At 38.3% G+C, this 18,558-nt stretch overlaps 1 long non-coding RNA gene across 2 annotated transcripts; it reads left to right on the top strand.

Moving 5' to 3' along the window:
• The first annotated feature begins 4,272 nt into the window (after positions 1-4,272).
• LOC127848255 (uncharacterized) lies at positions 4,273-14,935 on the top strand. Of its 2 annotated transcripts, none has more exons than XR_008034436.1 (3): positions 4,273-4,302; positions 13,464-13,533; positions 14,589-14,935. It is a non-coding gene; the product is annotated as an uncharacterized LOC127848255 (long non-coding RNA). The 2 variants fall into 2 exon arrangements; XR_008034435.1 differs by lacking the exon at positions 4,273-4,302 and adding an exon at positions 5,480-5,509.
• The last annotated feature ends 3,623 nt before the right edge of the window (positions 14,936-18,558 follow it).

Below are 18,558 nucleotides of genomic sequence, written 5' to 3'. Positions count from 1 at the left end.
GAGGATCTAAAAACATGAATTCTTCCTAAGGAAGATTTATATCTTCCTTAGGAAGAATTCATGTTTTTAGATCCTCATGGTACGTTATACTGAATCCATTTAATTGGATAGTATTTAAATATTCCTATGGAAGATTTAAATCTTCCTTAGGAAGAATGAATAAGTAATTCTTCTTAAGGAAGATATATATCTTCCTTAGGAGGATTTATCCTAAGGAAGAATTCGTGACTTGTGACCCTTTTAGCCGTGTCATCTAAATTATTCCTGTGAATTTCGAATTCTTCCTCGCGAAGATTTTATTGTTCCTTCACAGGTTATTACCAATCAGGCATTGTAAATTCTTGTTATTTTCTTTGTTTGTATCGGTGTTTCTATGTGAAAACCGATTGTGGGCTTTTATCCGAGTAAATTACAGACTGTCATTTATGATGACATAGCTCTTCATAAGAATTGTAACACGAAAAAAATCTTGAAACATGCTTTCCTGTTTATTATTTTGTTTAAATATAACCTGATTATGAAGACAAAAGCAGTAACATTTATTTTTAATTTGAGCAAAAAGCGACATGGCTTCTATTTTTTTCCAGTTTTTCAGTACATCGGAAATGTACCATATGATCCTTTTACACCATCGTAGTCCGGTTTTACTCTGTTGTACTTGTTCCCGACGCTTGAAACAGAATTAATCAAAGCGCTGAAGGCACTGAATTTGTTCGCTGTTGTATAATCTTAGAGGCAACTAAGTTTTCAAAATTATGTTATAGCTATTTATATCGCAAGTTTGAAATGAACACAACCCATTCAAATTTATAAAGAGTGTGTCTTAAAGCACAGGTCGAGATGTGGTTTTGTTTTCAAATCATTAATAAAAGAGATAAAGCTTCATTTTGGGAAAACAGGGCTTAATGCATATGCATTAATTGTCGTTCCAGTACCAGAGACTCTCTTTAAACGAAAAACACAATAAAATCAGAAATTGTCGTCCTTGATTAGCTTGTGCGCGTTGCACAGGCTAATCTTATTTGACATGCATTAAGCCCCGTGTTCCCTGAAAGCAGCCAATATGTACAGATTTCAATGATAAACACTAGACTGGCCAATTTCGTCTTTCAAGCTGGTGAATACACTCACTGAGTAGTAGAGCAGACGCTCCTAGGCATTCTTATCTGCAGTGCAGACAGGCAGCGGTAATCGTTCCTAGCATAGAAGGTTACGGTTCTTAGCGTAGCTAAGGCTTCTAAGCACATATTGATTTGCAAAACATGGTCTGTAAATTTAGTCGGCCGCTTACGCGACCAACTAAAAACCGTTATATATTTGTCTATGAACGAAGAACATACGATAACACTTCCGCATCTTACTTGACCTTTTGCAATTATTTGTGGTTTGATATGGAAACGGCGAGCACATTCGAGTCGTGCTCTGAGAACTGGGCATGATGCATGTGCGTAAAGTGTCGTCCCAGATTAGCCTGTGCAGTCCGCACAGGCTAATCAGGGACGACACTTTCCGCTTGTATGACATTTTTCGTTTAAATGTAGTCTCTTCTTAGCAAAAATCCAATTTAGGCGGAAAGTGTCCTCACTGATTAGCCTGTGCGGACTGCACAGGCTAATATGGGACGACACTTTACGCACATGCATTATGTCCAGTTTTCTCAGAACACGACTCATATATTTCCGAAAGTGGGTTTTATTGGGAGCGGCCATTTTTTGCTTAGTCACACAAAGTAGTATCATACGTTGGGCGGCGATCCTTTCTTTTGATAAGTTCATACATCGTTGAGCCTCTTATTTTTAGTATTGTGTAAATTTGGGGATTAAAATAACAAAACTCCTGTGAAGACGTAGCCACGTGTAATGCCGGTAAGATAAAAGAAATCATGTTTATTCTTCTGCGGTATGTCTGGTATCTTGATTGAGAATATTTATTGTCCGGGATGGGATTTAGGTGACCCTCTTCTCAACGAACTGTTCATCGAAACAAAAACGATTGAGTACAGATTATTTTGCATAAAAGTTTCGATAAGTCTTTGAAAAGTCATCTAAAACACAGAAAAAATATACTTATTAATGAGTAAAATAAAAGTTAAATAAATTGAGCGAGTGAGTGATTGAGTGAGTGATTGAGTGAGTGATTGAGTGAGTGATTGAGTGAGAGAGTGGTTGAGTGAGTGATTGAGTGAGAGAGTGGTTGAGTGAGTGGGATGGTTTGGTGGTAGGGTGAGTGAGTGAGTGAGTGAGTGAGTGAGTGAGTGAGTGAGTGAGTGAGTGAGTGAGTGAGTGAGTGAGTGAGTGAGTGAGTGAGTGAGTTAGTGAGTGAGTGAGTGAGTGAGTGAGTGAGTGAGTGAGTGAGTGAGTGAGTGAGTGAGTGAGTGAGTTGGGTGGTAGGGTGGGTGAGTGAGTGAGTGAATGACTGACTGAGTGAGTGAGTAAGTAGGTGGGTTGGGTAGTAGAGTGGATGAGTGAGTGAGCGAGTGAGTGAGTGAGTGAGTGAGTGAGTGAGTGAGTGAGTGAGTGAGTGAGTGAGTGAGTGAGTGAGTGAGTGAGTGAGTGAGTGAGTGAGTGAGTGAGTGAGTGAGTGAGTGAGTGAGTGAGTGAGTGACTGACTGAGTGAGAGAGTGAGTGAGTGAGTTAGGTGGTAGGATGGGTGAGTGAGTGAGTGAGTGAATGACTGACTGAGTGAGTAAGTTGGTGGGTTGGGTGGCAGGGTGGATGAGTGTGAGTGAGTGAGTGAGTGAGTGAGTGAGTGAGTGAGTGAGTGAGTGAGTGAGTGAGTGAGTGAGTGAGTGAGTGAGTGAGTGAGTGAGTGAGTGAGTGAGTGAGTGAGTGAGTGAGTGAGTGAGTGAGTGAGTGAGTGAGTGAGTGAGTGAGTGAGTGAGTGAGTGAGTGAGTGAGTGAGTGAGTGAGTGAGTGAGTGAGTGAGTGAGTGAATTACCCTATATACCATGCTTAGAAATCTTGCCCTTCGTTCGTTCGCTCGCGCGGTTCATAAATTAATATTAATACCTAATTAATTAATGAACCGCGCGTACTTTCAAAAAAGCGAACGAACTGCCAGAATTTTAATCATTCATAAACTTCTGGTACATTTAAAACGGTTGCTAAGTACCAAAAACTATATGTTGTTAATAGAAGCTTAACAAAATATATCTGAAACAATATCTCTGTGGAAATAAATATCGACGACATTCGATAATTATTATATCTGATTTACGCCACACCCACTGTTGCGATTTCAATATTATCGCTTTGCCACGCGAATTTGATGAAAATTTAAACACAGTTAATGATAAGTTATCGCATTGTAAATAGGTTTGCAATGTGGTTGTAAACAGTCAGATATTTATGAATAAATCCGGTAAATTCCCAAAATGCATGTAAACGATATATCTGTGGTATGTAGCATAGATGTTGCGAGTTGCGTTGGTGATTTTGTCTGTCTGTTGGTGCTGGATAGTGGTGGTGGTTGCGGTGGTAGTGGTTGCGGTGGTGGTGGTGGTGGTGGTGGTGGTTGGGATCATGTACTGGTAATGATTGATGCATTTATGGTTCCTTAGTAAATGACATTTATACTTCACCATCGCAAAACGTCGCTTGCCACCGAAACTATGATACAATATAAATCACAAAAGTGTGAACAACAGTTGACTGATTCACGTGTTGAGTTTATGGAAAGGCCCTTAATTATCAACTGTCGAAGTTGGTTTTCATGTGGCGCAGTTTACGAGCGCATACCCACCGTTAATAGGATGCGCTCAATTTACGCCTTTTAATTGAGAATTAGATAAAACGCAACTTATTTTCCGCCAATTTCCCCCCCCCCCCCCCCCCCCCCCCCCAATATCGTGTTAATCGAATACGTTCGTCTGGGAAACAACCGCAACCACTGCCTGGCGGAATGATATCGAGGCTGAACTGGTTCCCGATTGTGTTCTCTATAATTAAAATCAAAGCGCTGACAACTGTAAAAGACTGCTGGGAGTGAAGAAACTTCAAAGCAGTAATTAATGAATGTATGCATTATCATTCCAACGACAAATAATATTTCAATAATATTAAGTTCGGTTCTTTCTGTTGTTGTGTGTGTTTTTATGTGTCTGTTTTACATCACCAATCTATTCAGTGGTCAATTTCAACATTATTTAACAATTACGCGATCTATTATACCAAAATTGAGGGAGCTTATTGTGACGATTTGGGCCGGTATTTTATCCTTTAGGTTCATTATTCTTTGAGTAGAATCATATTGTTTACATCAAAACGAAAGTACGTTTCCCGTTGGCAAATCGTTAACTTTTCGGTAAGTTCCACGCACATAGTATGTGCATTTAAGATTGATCGTTGTATTTTCATGTACATAATTTAATTATTTAATAAAACAAGTCGGTTACAAACATGCACAATATGTTTTTGCAGGATATAGTAGTAGTATAATACAGTTACTGCTTGAAACTCGCATTCTACGAGCGATCGAAATCCCAACATAAATTACCTCCCTTAGGCTTATCCGAAATAGCAAAAATATGCGTATCAGCATATCGCGTACCTTACATAAGTGCGAATAAAGCGCGTTCCGGTGACAGAATAAAAATACAATTAGGTAACTATATAACATTTACCCTGTCTTCCCGACCCTGTCCGTGGACTATAGTCATGAAGGGGTCCCCTGGGCGGGCACGGATGACGGGTCACCTCGGTGAGCAGCATGGGGCCGCTCGCCCGGACCCGCTCAGAAGGAGCCTACGGCAGTATCACGGCCCGAACGTGGCACGGATATGACAGCCGACCTATAGTTACCCCGTCGCAGGGCATAGCCGACGGGTCTCACCGGTGATCACCGTGGGGCCCCCTGGTCGGTGCCCTGTGACGACGCCACGGACGGGCAAGGGCTGACAGGCTACACATTATAACCCAGTATAACAACAACAACACTCTCTTAATACAACGACGGAAGGGATTACGGTACCAAATATAACTTACACACAACCCAGGAAATATATCGGCCTCCTGCCTCGTTAACAACCGCGACTTAACAACATAGAAACAATTTAACCCTAAGGGCACGCTATCTGAATCAATGATACGGAAAGGTACGCTTTCTCAAAAAAAATAAAAACGAACATCTGTAACCACTATGTAACGATATGGACAAATCTAAATCCCCCTTTTTGAAAAGCAAAAAATCGGGCTAACAGTACCCGGGCTCCGCGAGACCCCCCCCCTTTTTGTGCTGGTCCTTTTAATTTTATTTTTTCCGCTGCATCCAGCACGCAGCAACCGACGACAAAGTATGTGGGGGAGAGCACACAGACACCTCACCTCCGTACGAGCACGGAGGCCGCAGTAAGTGCGCACGCAGGTAACTCTCTTGAGATACCTACAGTGCAACCCCTATAGATGTGAATATTGTAACTTTTATCCTTTAGGTTCATTATTCTTTGAGTACAATCATATTGTTTACATCAAAACGAAAGTACGTTTCCCGTTGGCAAATCGTTAACTTTTCGGTAAGTTCCACGCACATAGTATGTGCATTTAAGATTGATCGTTGTATTTTCATGTACATAATTTAATTATTTAATAATACAAGTCGGTTACAAACATGCACAATATGTTTTTGCAGGATATAGTAGTAGTATAATACAGTTACTGCTTGAAACTCGCATTCTACGAGCGATCGAAATCCCAACATAAATTACCTCCCTTAGGCTTATCCGAAATAGCAAAAATATGCGTATCAGCATATCGCGTACCTTACATAAGTGCGAATAAAGCGCGTTCCGGTGACAGAATAAAAATACAATTAGGTAACTATATAACATTTACCCTATCTTCCCGACGCAGGGCATAGCCGACGGGTCTCACCGGTGATCACCGTGGGGCCCCCTGGTCGGTGCCCTGTGACGACGCCACGGACGGGCAAGGGCTGACAGGCTACACATTATAACCCAGTATAACAACAACAACACTCTCTTAATACAACGACGGAAGGGATTACGGTACCAAATATAACTTACACACAACCCAGGAAATATATCGGCCTCCTGCATCGTTAACAACCGCGACTTAACAACATAGAAACAATTTAACCCTAAGGGCACGCTATCTGAATCAATGATACGGAAAGGTACGCTTTCTAAAAAAAACAAAAAACGAACATCTGTAACCACTATGTAACGATATGGACAAATCTAAATCCCCCTTTTTGAAAAGCAAAAACCCGGGCTCCGCGAGACCCCCCCCCCCCCTTTGTGCTGGTCCTTTTAATCTTATTTTTTTCCGCTGCATCCAGCACGCAGCAACCGACGACAAAGTATGTGGGGGAGAGCACACAGACACCTCACCTCCGTACGAGCACGGAGGCCGCAGTAAGTGCGCACGCAGGTAACTCTCTTGAGATACCTACAGTGCAACCCCTATAGATGTGAATATTGTAACTTTCATGTATTTTCCTATATGCATAATACTAAAATATGTTGGTTGGAGCGTGTCGGCTGGGTGGTAAAACGTGCCTAGCCCCCACGCAATATGTGTCTGCCGACGCGATCCACCCAAGATAACAAAAAAAAGAATAAAAAAGAGAAGTTAATTATTGTAATTGTGTTTCTCGTTGTATTGCAGCGAGAAGAATAATTGATTGCATGTCATATGTCTACTAACCATTATATCCACCATGTAGCCGGATTGAGCCCATAGAAAGCCGAGCACCAGCTCCGGCCACGATACCAAACGGCTATAATACAATAACACATAGGATTGCTGCCTTTGTAACCACATACATTATAACCAGAAGCAGTAACGTATGCGCCCTCCCTAAATACCACATACAGTAATACCTCAAACTCAGCCCCTCTCTTCTCTCATCAAGTAAATGATCTTTAAAAACTAGTCTGGCCCTTACAACACCACAGTGTCACAAACACCCAACCATGCAAGGAGAAAGAATGGATGTTGAAATTGTCTTTGTCCCCAATGAAATAGTCATCTCGGCCCAAATTACACAAACACAGTCCCTTTCTACTATCGTCAAGTAAACGACCTTTCATAAAAACTAGTCTGACCCTCACAACACAATACAACCAATACCCATAAAAGCAACAGGGAGAGCCCACATCACTATACAAAGGCAGCGCATTTATATTTGAACCAATACTAACACCATGTACTAACATGTCCTCCGCGAGGGACGTTAACCGGGGGTGCAGTGTATCGGTGCTATACACCGGGCACTTAAAAGAACCAGGGGCGCCTCTGGAATCGGGGCGTTTCCTGTATCCTGCTCGAACCCCCACTAACAACTCTCTCGGGCGGAGAGCACGACAACCACACATAAATATAGGAAAAATAATAACAAAGCCTCAAACAACCACACCAGGATCTTCACAACATAATAACAAGTATAAATAAAAACATAAATCATATGCTATATAAATGATATCATTTCACCATCTTCCACTATTTAATCTAGTTATGATCATAAAATAAGTATAAACTTAATACAGCCCAGCCTGATACAAGGACTGGATGTTTGGCGGCGGGTGGGAAAGAACGATGGTATCTCCGGGTGTGGCTTTGGGAAACTCCATAGTCGGTTCTTGACTGATCTATTGTCGCGCGCAGCAAGAGGGTGGATGAGGGTGCTTGTCTCCAGCGGTTAGGGGCTCGGGGCGGGGCCGTATGCGGGCGCGGGGGGGGGGGGGGGGGCTCGGGCCCGCTCGGCGTGGGTGCGCTTGTGCGGGGGCGGGGTGGTCTGCGCCCTGGAAACTGAAATGAGATACAGCCTGCCACGATTGACCGACTGACGTAAAACACCCGACAAACTCATCCTCTTCCGCTCCAGACAAAGGCTCAGCCACTACATAACACAAACTATACATATCCATCCACATGTCAACAACACAGGACCCAGAATACACCCATGCAACAATCACAAACACATCACTCACATATTAAACACGCTACATGATCCACACAACACCATCAGCACACGATACAGGGCACATTAAGGTCTCACTGGCCAACGTGCACTGACCTATTCAAACAAAAATAATTTAAAAAAAAAATAAAAAAATAAAAAAATATATAATAATTATTATTATTTGGCGAACACCCGGGCAATCGGGGTAAATTTGACCTACTTTGGCTCATAAATAATCTTTTCCCCCTGAAAGGTCACAGGGGCAGGTCCAGCTAAAATGACTCCGTGAAGGGGCGTGGGACCTGTAAATAAACTCAGAACAACAACAACGGGAGCGAGCAGTCTGCGTTCGATTGCCGATCAGAGCACATCGTTAAATACGTTGCATTAATTACCATTGGAATTATCTGGGGCTTTGGGACTTTGGATGCCTTTTGAGTAGAAGTGACCCAAGCAACTTTGCGCATTACACCATATCTTGCTGGGAAACTTCAATAGAGACTCATACCTTGGTCCGGGTCACAGGTTTTTATTGGTGATATAAGACGGTGCACGAGTCTGGTCTCGTAAGTCAGCCTGAGTCTGTCAAGCTACTGATTGTCGCTTGTACAACACTGACCGATTGTCTTCCTTGCGTAACGCAGAGGGGGACATTGATTGTCTTCCTTGCGTAACGCAGAGGGAAGACACTGCAGAATCTTTTGGTATAAGTCCAAGTCGACTCAAGTCAACCCAAGACGACCCAAGTCGACCCAAGTCGACTCAAGTCAACCCAAGACGACACAAGTCGACCCAAGTCGACTCAAGTCAACCCAAGTCGACTCAAGTCAACCAAAGACACCCCAAGTCAATCCAAGTCGACCCAAGTCGACCCAAGTCAACCCGAGTCGACCCAAGTCGACCCACGTCAACCCAAGTCGACTTAAGTCGACCCAAGTCAACCCAAGTCGACCGAAGTCAACCGAAGTCGACCCAAGTCGACCCAAGTCAACCCAAGTCGACCCAAGTCAACCCAAGTCGACCCAAGTCAACCCAAGTCAACCAAAGTCGACCCAAGTCGACCCAAGTCGACCCAAGTCGACCCAAGTCAACCCAAGTCGACCCAAGTCGACCCAAGTCGACCCAAGTCAACCCAAGTCGACCCAAGTCAACCCAAGTCGACCCAAGTCAACCCGAGTCGACCCAAGTCGACCCAAGTCAAAGCAATCCAAGTCGCACAGGGCATACGGAACCGGCTTGTATAGAGGCAAATTATATTATTTGTTTATCAAATCGCACGGCTAAGTAAAGCCCGAGGAAAAGCCATTATATATATATCCCGAAGGAACGGTAGACACGTTACATTATATTTACAATTTTCTTCTTTCATTGTTCTTACGGACTTTGATCCAATTAACAAATAAATGTATTAATTTTTCTTAAGTATAGCGCGATAACCTTGTTCTTATCGGCGAACAAACCAAAATTTAATAACCCAATAGTCTTAATAGAAAGAAAATTCAATTTTATAACCGCACTGTTGATATTGGTTTACATTTACATTGTTTTTGCTTTTCAAGAGTGCATGCTTTATAGCTGCAGCTTCTTTCAGCTGCACGGGTTGATAACATGGTTTATAATCACGAATTTCTCATTTGCCTTGCGTGAATATGCAAACTATTTTTCAATATAGCTGATAAGTGCATGTACTGTTTTAAGTACTTTATATAGGTTATGGATATTGTATTAATTGTTGAATAATCAGACAATGCTTTTTAATATTGAAGAAATAATTCCAATGCTCAATTGATTGAGTTTTCAAATAAGACATTTTAGTTTGATTCAGCATAACAACTGCAGAATATTAGGGCTCGTCCCTTGAACCCGGGACCTCTCGCACTCAAAGCGAGAATCATGCCCCTGGACCAACGAGCCACTCTTGATGCAGCGTATTTTCATCGCAATATGATATGAAAGTTCTAACAGTTAGATTGCCATTAAGTGTTGTTCAATGGGTATTAATAAATAATTTAATAGCATTGTAGTTGTTTTATCACCTGTGATTTAATAAAAACTTCACTATTAACGACACGCACGGATACGTATGGCTCGTTGGTCTTGGGGTATGATTCTCGCTTAGGATGCGATACTCCCGGTTTCAATCCCGGACGAGCACTACTATTTTGCAGTTGTTATGGGTTGTATTCTAAAGTATATGAAATTATGACTAGAAATCGCTCTTTGAAAAATACTGGAGGCAGTAAAAAGTATTCGTGACTTCCATAAGTCACTCGAAATCGAGCCGCAATAAAGACATGAGTCCACGAGTTCCCGATCAATCTGCATCCAAATATCCCAGATACCGTTCTCGTCTGAATATAATGCTAACTGCTTGATGACGTAGAAGATCGCAGTGTTAAGATTTCTTCAGCACATTGTCATTTCCACATATGATGAAGTTATGAAATATAAGCCAAAAATATATTTGGAAATATAATTGTATTTTTGAATACAATTATGGTCTGTACGCACGAATTGGTCAATTATACGCAAGCAATAGTCATTTCTTAGCGAATATTTACTTAAAGGGACCTTTTCGCAGATTTTTGCATGTTTTGATGTTTGTCATTAAATGCTCAATATTGATAAATGTAAACATTGGATTTAAAAAACTCCAGTACAAAAAAAGAATTAAATTAAAGAAAAAAGGTAACTCTCAACTGGGCTCGAACCACTGTCCCCAGAAGTAAATGTATATCCCATATATCACTAATAAGCTATTTATTTCATACTTTATATAAAAAATCCTCGTAGTATTACAACATTTAACGTCAACAAAAGAACTCTCCAAATTATTCAATCGTTTCGCGTTGCAGCGCTTTAAACTTAGCATTACAGAAACATTAATTTATGTTTAAACCAAATAATGTAGTTGGCAAATTGTTGCTTCAGTAATTAAGCTTGTTTTCAATTTATAATTTATTCGACAATTTATGATTCATCTGTTATTTTGGATTTTTCGTCGTATCAGACAATGTTCCATTCATATCTTTTTGGTTAGTTAACTAACTCCGATTGCTCCTGCGTCAGCCAGTGCGTTGTACATACGTTCTTAAACCAGTTTTGCTTATACCAGAAACCCCGACAACTTTTTTTTGAAAAGCTCCAGTAAAAAGAAAAGAATTAAATTAAAGAAAAAAGTAACCCTCAACTGGGCTCGAACCACTGTCCCCAGGAGTAAATGTATATCGCATATACCACTAAATTAGCTATTTATTTCATACTTTATATAAGATATGAATGGAACATTGTCTGATACGACGAAAAATCCAAAATAACAGATCAATCATAAATTGTCGAATATATTATAAATTGAAAACAAGCTTAATTATTGTAGCAACAATTTGCCAACTACATTATTTGGTTAAAACATAAATTAATGTTTCTGTAATGCTAAGTTTGTATGGCTTGATTCTGTAAACCACCGTGTGCTCAAGACAGAGAAGGTTTTTAAACAGCTGTTTTGTCATTTACCTCTATTTAGGAAATGTAAGTTTTGAAGTTTAAGTTTTTTGTTATTGCTGTAGATGGTCATGCTTTTATGGCTGCCTTAGGGCTGCCTTCAGGTTTTTAAATCGTCAAAAGACGCGTGTAATGGATTTTTTAGAGCATGGAAATGTTCAGTTTTAATGTTTCCTCACAAATATCATAACTACGAAGAAAATTTGCGTATCTGAAACATTTTTTTTTCAATTTTGTCAATTTACTAAAACGTGAAAAGGCCTCTTTGATGTTTATTACGCACACGGGCTCTAAGGGACCCAACTCCACAAGAAAAAGTTATTCGGCTACTCAGAGTTGTATGCCATTTGTGATATCGCTAATTGGAAAACAAAAAAAATATGACAGAAACGATATTCTTCTAGCAGAATAACGGCAGCAGCAGCAACAGCAGTTGTAATACTAGTAGAAGTTGTTACAGCAGTTACCGTAATTACTATGGTAATAGTTGTCGGGGTTTCCGGTATAATCAAAACTGGTTTAAGAACGTATGTACAACGCACTGGCTGACACAGGAGCAATTGGAGTTAGTTAACTAACCAAAAAGATATGGATGGAGCATTGTCTGATATGACAAAACAATCCAAAATAACAGATCAATCATAAATTGTCGAATATATTATAAATTGAACACAAGCTTAATTACTGTAGCAGCAATTTTCCAACTACATTATTTGGTTTAAACATAAATTAATGTTTCTGTAATGCTGTAATGCTAAGTTTGTACGGCTTGATTCTGTAAACCACCGTGTGCTCAAGACAGAGAAGGTTTTTAAACAGCTGTATAGTCATTTACCTTTATTGAGGAAATGTAAGTTTTGAAGTTTAAGTTTTTTGTTATTACTGTAGATGGTCATGCTTATATGGCTGTCTTACGGCTGTCACAATCCTATTTGTAACATGAAAAATTTCACTGTTTGAAAAATAAATGAGCCGTGCTCAGTGAAAATGGGTTAAATGCATGTGATTAAAATGTCCTCCCAGGTTAGCCTGTGTAGTCCGCACAGGCTAATCAGTGACGACACTTTCCGCCAAAACTCGATTTTTGCAAAGAAGAGACTTTCTTTAAACAGAAAATATCATTAAAGCGGAAAGTGTCCTCCCTGATGGCCTGTGCGGACTGCAAAGGCTAATCTGGGACGACACTTTATTCAGATGCATTAAACCCCTTTTTCACAGAGCACGGCTCAAATAGATGCTGTTTCTTTTCAAAAGGCAAATTAAAACGATTATCATGAATTGTAACTTGAATTTATTCTATTTTTTGTAGAAGACATTTTTTGACATTATTATTTACTGGTATATTTACCAGATACTGTATGACGAAAGGCGGAAATAGCACATTAATTATGTTTTGGCAAATGGTTGTTCATTTTAGACCAAAGAGTTTGGATTGAAAATTTCGACAAGCTTCATATAATCTCTCGATGTATAACCATATAAAGAAGGCATCTTATTTGTTTTGTTTTTATTAAAGGGACTACAGGAAGATATGTATGAACGATAAAGCAGTAGGCTCAAAGTTAAGGGCTTAATAAATGATATCCAATTTTAACTATAGCAACAATAATGTAAACAGCATACAGGTGATTTATATATATGGTTTAAAAAATAAGGACCGTCAAGAGCTATTTTTCATAGGATAATTAACACTTTGTAATTTTTAAAGTCTTATATGCGCAATATTTCGTAGAGAAATCAGCATATTTTTTTATTTTTTAAAGTATTAATATATATTTTGTATCACTGAAATCCTTATGACAGACTGAATTAGATTGCTAAAATCAATATCACTGGGTCGTATAAATATACCAGTACTATTTAAACATAGGTAAGTTAACAGCCTTCATGGTATGTTTGTACGTTTGTGCGTGGATGGAGTTTAATGGAGACGCCATGTTGGTATTTCGGTTTGTCCCCATAATTTGGTACGTTTATGAAGCAAACTCAGAGTATTCAATCACCATAAAGTGTAGACTTTGAGGACTTCGTTTCTTTTCCAGTGTTCCGCATCTCCTGGAGTAATTTGTCCTAAACATAGATGACAAAGGAGATCCGCACGAATAGTTATAGGTTGGTGGAGCACACTTTTATCGTTATTGTTAAGCGATTAAAATAAAACTAATAATATGTAAGCTCCATAAAATATGGATCTGCAAGAGACTTTTTTTAAAATGTGTGTCCTTGAAAGTAGGTTGACAATTGTTTGAAGGTATTATTCACGATGTGACAAAGCTGTAGCTGTAACAGTGCTTACCCTTAAGACTTCTTAACCGAATAAGTGTTTTTATTTTTAATTCTTATTTCCTTTTGGGTGCATAGTTTAATATTTTTCAACAAGTAGTACGTTATATAAGTATGTGAGTATGAGTGCTTGTGCATTTGCGCGTGTGATGATGTGGTTTTAGCTATTTATTAATCAATTTATTTTAATTGCATTGTATTTTCTTAACGTGTATTACATCACTGAATGCGTATGAAGCAAGATATGTGTTTGTCGGAAACACTATGTCTCCTTCTTCGCCGCTTTGAAGCTATATATTTGACCTTTATCCTTGAAGGATGACCTTGACCTTGACCTTTCACCACTCAAAATTGCAGCTCCATGAGATACATATGCATGCCAACTATCAAGTTGCTCTCTTCAATATTGCAAAAGTTATTTCAAATGTTAAAATTTGACGCAAACACACAAACAAACCAACAGACAATGCAAAAACAATATGTCACCCACTATAGTGGTGGGGGACATAAAAATAGCACATTGTCAAAATATATTAATGTTGTAACTCTGTTTTATCTTAATGTATCATCTTTACAAAACCATTGTATTCTTTATTCTTTCATGTGTGTCCATTAATGTTGATGAAATAGTAATTATTAATTAGTTACCGGTGCATTACAATGTGCTAGTGAGTGTGCGAGGATGTGCCCACGTGTGCATGCATTTGTGCCTGTGTCTGTGAGTACGTGAGTGTTCTTGAATGAAGTTGATATAATTTGTGCGTTGTACATGAATGCATTTGTTAAACAGAAGACCAAATAATAGATAATGCTTTTTTAACGTACTGTTAAGTAGTGGTAAAAACAAATGCCATGTTTGCGTGTATTTTCTAATTTATTTACAGGCCCTGCGGCGTCTTCACGACTGCTCATACGACAAAGTCTTCCCACGTGAACTTTTAAAGAACAGGGAGCAGGGGACAAAAAGTCTAACCTTAATAACAGTTCTTTAAGTCATATTTTGAATAAATAACGTTAATGTATACTGTTAATTTGAAGGTTATCAAGTAACCAGACTTTCCATGTAAACATGCTGACTACTGGGATTATTTGAAACAATTGGCGAATTAAACTTATAACAAGAAATCTAATGAATACACAATAAATTCATGTAATATTCATATTTGTGTATGATGTCAAAGGACTATGTTAACACATATTTATACGTAACAATAAAGTTGTAATTGTCAAAGCGCTGCAAAAACACTCATGTGAAAAAATCTTTTTTGAACGGACCTTATGGGCTTTAACACTTTTACAACATTTCAAAAAAAAAAATAGTTTAAAAAACACTTATTTTTTATCAAACATATGTTAGCTGTATTGTTTGGCCCGAATGTGGGGTTTAAAATAAAGCTCGAACAATATATTGAATAAAAAAAACAGAATAAAAATATGAATGTGTAACCTCAAGCAATATGGCTTTATGACAAGCAATTTATAAATTGTTACAAGTTATCAAGTTAATACCCAGTGTCCTGATATTTGTGTGACCATTTGCAACTTACGTCGTATACAACTTTGTCGTACACTGTATAAAGTACCCGTAACTATGTAGGGCCCTGTTTGACTATATTTAAGATTTCAGTTGAAACGAATCCTGATAAAAACATTAGCGTATTCAAAGCTTACACAATGTTTTGTTTCATGTTCTCTTCGGTTCAATTCGGTTCCGTAATAACATATAGTCAGCCAACTGAAGGAATCGATCAATGGACATATCAGCTATGTAAAAGTATTTACAACGTTCTCAAAACCTTTTTAAGTGATTGCACGTATATTAATTTTGTATCTTTAAACGGATGTAGTTATATTTTTAGTCGCCACACTTATTACCAATCTCCAAGCACAGTTGTCGTTCCTTGTACTCACAATCTCTGCCATCACAAGAAATTCATACACGATTTGGTAGCATTTTATTTTATTGGTTTAAGTATAATAGTATGAAAAGTAGTGATCATTTTCCTTTATATTTTTAAAATAGTGTACAAGTTAGGGGTCATAATAAAAATATATTACCGGGTACCTAAATTTTTAAAAAAGTAAAAATAACAACGGTAAAATTATTGTAACCCGTGGCTGGGCTATCATTACGTGGTTGCTGATGAAGGCATGTATTTAATCGAGCTATGCTGGTTCCAGTCGAATCTCTACGCCGAGGTAAGTGCATGATCCTAAAACACCTACTATCTACTTAAATATTACATGCAATGCAGCTAATGAACACGCCAATTGATTGCGTTGCAAATACAAAGAGCCATTTTATTTGTATTTTAAATAGTTTATATATAAAATATAGAAACTAGCTCGCTTTAAGTCCGACAAACTTTGGACGACATGCGGACACCGACATGTTTATTACAATTGTTGCGGAACCGAAAACTGTGTTCTATGAACATAATTATCTGTTGCTGCTTTTTTAAAAGTACTATTTCAAAGCATGCGTTTTTTTAATGTATTAACTTGGCAGTCAGAAAAATAAAAATAAATATGTTTTAAAAGAGTGTATTTTCGTTTTTTAGCTAAGTTGTATCACGTGTAGGCTGCAGTGAATTAGCTTGTCGCTAATGATGACCTGCCACATCCGACAAATGACTTAGTTTAGCGTTTTATATCCTTACATATACTTTTAGATGTCGTGTCCGAATGTAAGTCAGTTTTTGAATACAAGGGACATGGTACCCATTACTTAGTTTTAACGAATGGGATCTAGAATGTTAAAATAAACGCTCGCTTACTCCTCGAAAACGCAAACAAGGACATTATATTACTTGTTATAAAACAAAAATATATATTTGCATGTTAATTTTTACACATGTATATGTTTAAGATAGCTCGATATTTAGTCGTACATTTTCGCGCGACGCTTCGTGTATCGCGCAAAATATCGTGCGTCGCCGCGACTGTCGCGCAAAATATCGTGCGTCGCCGCGACTGTCGCCTTTTTACGCTCTACAATCGGGTCATCATGGCTTTCAAAACTGAATTGGTGCCTTTAAAGGGACCTTTTCTCAGACTACGGCATGCTGGTAGCAGTTTGACATAAATTGCTTTACATTGATAAATGTTAGTATCGCAACAAAAGAGCTCCAGTATAAAAAACAAATAAAATTAAAGAAAGATAGAAAAATTAATCCAAACCTTTGCTTGAACCACTGACCCTTAGAGTAATGGCTATCGCTCAAGCTACTCAACAAATAAAAACTATTAAAGGAATCACCATACTGTGCGAATTCACTTTCTTGTATTGATAATACTAACCAAATAATGATTACCATTTGAACTGCTAATTTACAGTTAGTAGCGGATGTAAGGCAGTGGCTGACTTGGGCACTGAATCGGGACCTGAACTGTCTGAATCATAAGCATGCAGCTAAATACCATCATCCGCAGAGAGGTAGTCATACTTTTATTTGAATTTATCAACGTTTTCATAATCACAGACTTGCTTCAATTTTGTGTAAAAAGATCACATCGTTGTCGGTTCGTTTCGTTAAATTAAATATCGAATAAAACAACTTTTCTAAAGATACAGTACATGTTGCTGATCAAAAGGGGTGGGTGTAAATTTGTATCATTTCAGTAACATTTTGTAATAATGTTATAAATCTAGGCAAATTCTTAAGTTAGTTTTCAAAGCATAAATCCAATTACTTGCCAGTAAATATTTACCAAAATTTATTAGACAGAGTTTCTAAATGTTTTGCTAAAACAATTTAGGTCCTGTGCAAATATTGAGCTATTTTTTATTGGTAACATAGCATATATCGAAAGTATCACTGCATTATAAACACCTTATTCATTAGACTACCAGGAATGCCAGGAAAGGGGAAGTCTAAAAGGAATAGGCCACAGCAATTTCTGATTACTCCATCAATTTTCTTGATATCTAAAATTGTGTACCTTGTCATTCTAAATTAATGAAGTCGATGTGTATGTATATATTTCGCATAAATAAGACATCGAACCATTCAGAAACAACCGAAATCAATTGAAAACTGCACCAAACATTTATATAGTGGTTTTCCACCGGAGATCAAAATAACCAAGTTCTTCGCGATACGCTTTTCTGATTTTCGATTGTCAATATGGGATGAATTCCGCAAAAAATGACCATTACTGCAATGTTGAAGACTATTCGTCTCATCTTTTGAAATTATTAATTAGTAAAACCACCGACAAATCATTTTCCACAAGGTGAACGTGTTATAAGTATTGTAACGACATGTCCGTGTATAGAATACATATCAACCAATAATATAAAAAAAACTCAATGTAAAGTCTAGTCATATACATGTTTAATGAAATATTTGCGTGAACTTAACCTCGAAAGGAGTGTGTATGAAAGTGATGTTTTCAAGAAATGACAGTAAGTTGCAGCGTTTGGAAATAGTTTTTTTGCACACAAAAAACAAGTGAAAATTTACTTTGTGTACTTTTCTTTCTCGCCAACATCCTGCTGCGCGTCAGCGCTTTGATAAAATCTCGTAACCTTGAGTCATTCCCTGCGCGCTTTACGCGCAACAGCGTGACCAAGGCAACCAACTAAGTACATGCGCAGTCGCTTTATATCAATTTACTGGCGAGAGCTAATGGTTGCTTGATTCGTACGGATCTATCACATCGCAAACAAGTAAGTTGTAGGTTTTTATTCTATAATATTGAAGATATAATGGTTATCAGTTTTTCTTCGTTAACTTTCTGCGTGTTTTGTTGATTCAGACATTAAATGCCTGCAAACAAACGTTGAATGTAAAACTGGGCGTTATGTATAAAACACCGCACACGCATATGTTTCTTGTTATAAGCTAAGTC

This window comes from Dreissena polymorpha, chromosome 10 (genome assembly GCF_020536995.1).
Source record: "Dreissena polymorpha isolate Duluth1 chromosome 10, UMN_Dpol_1.0, whole genome shotgun sequence".
In the NCBI taxonomy this organism is placed as follows: domain Eukaryota; kingdom Metazoa; phylum Mollusca; class Bivalvia; order Myida; family Dreissenidae; genus Dreissena; species Dreissena polymorpha.
Note: the sequence above shows the minus strand (reverse complement) of the source record. Positions and strands in the feature narration are given on the sequence as shown.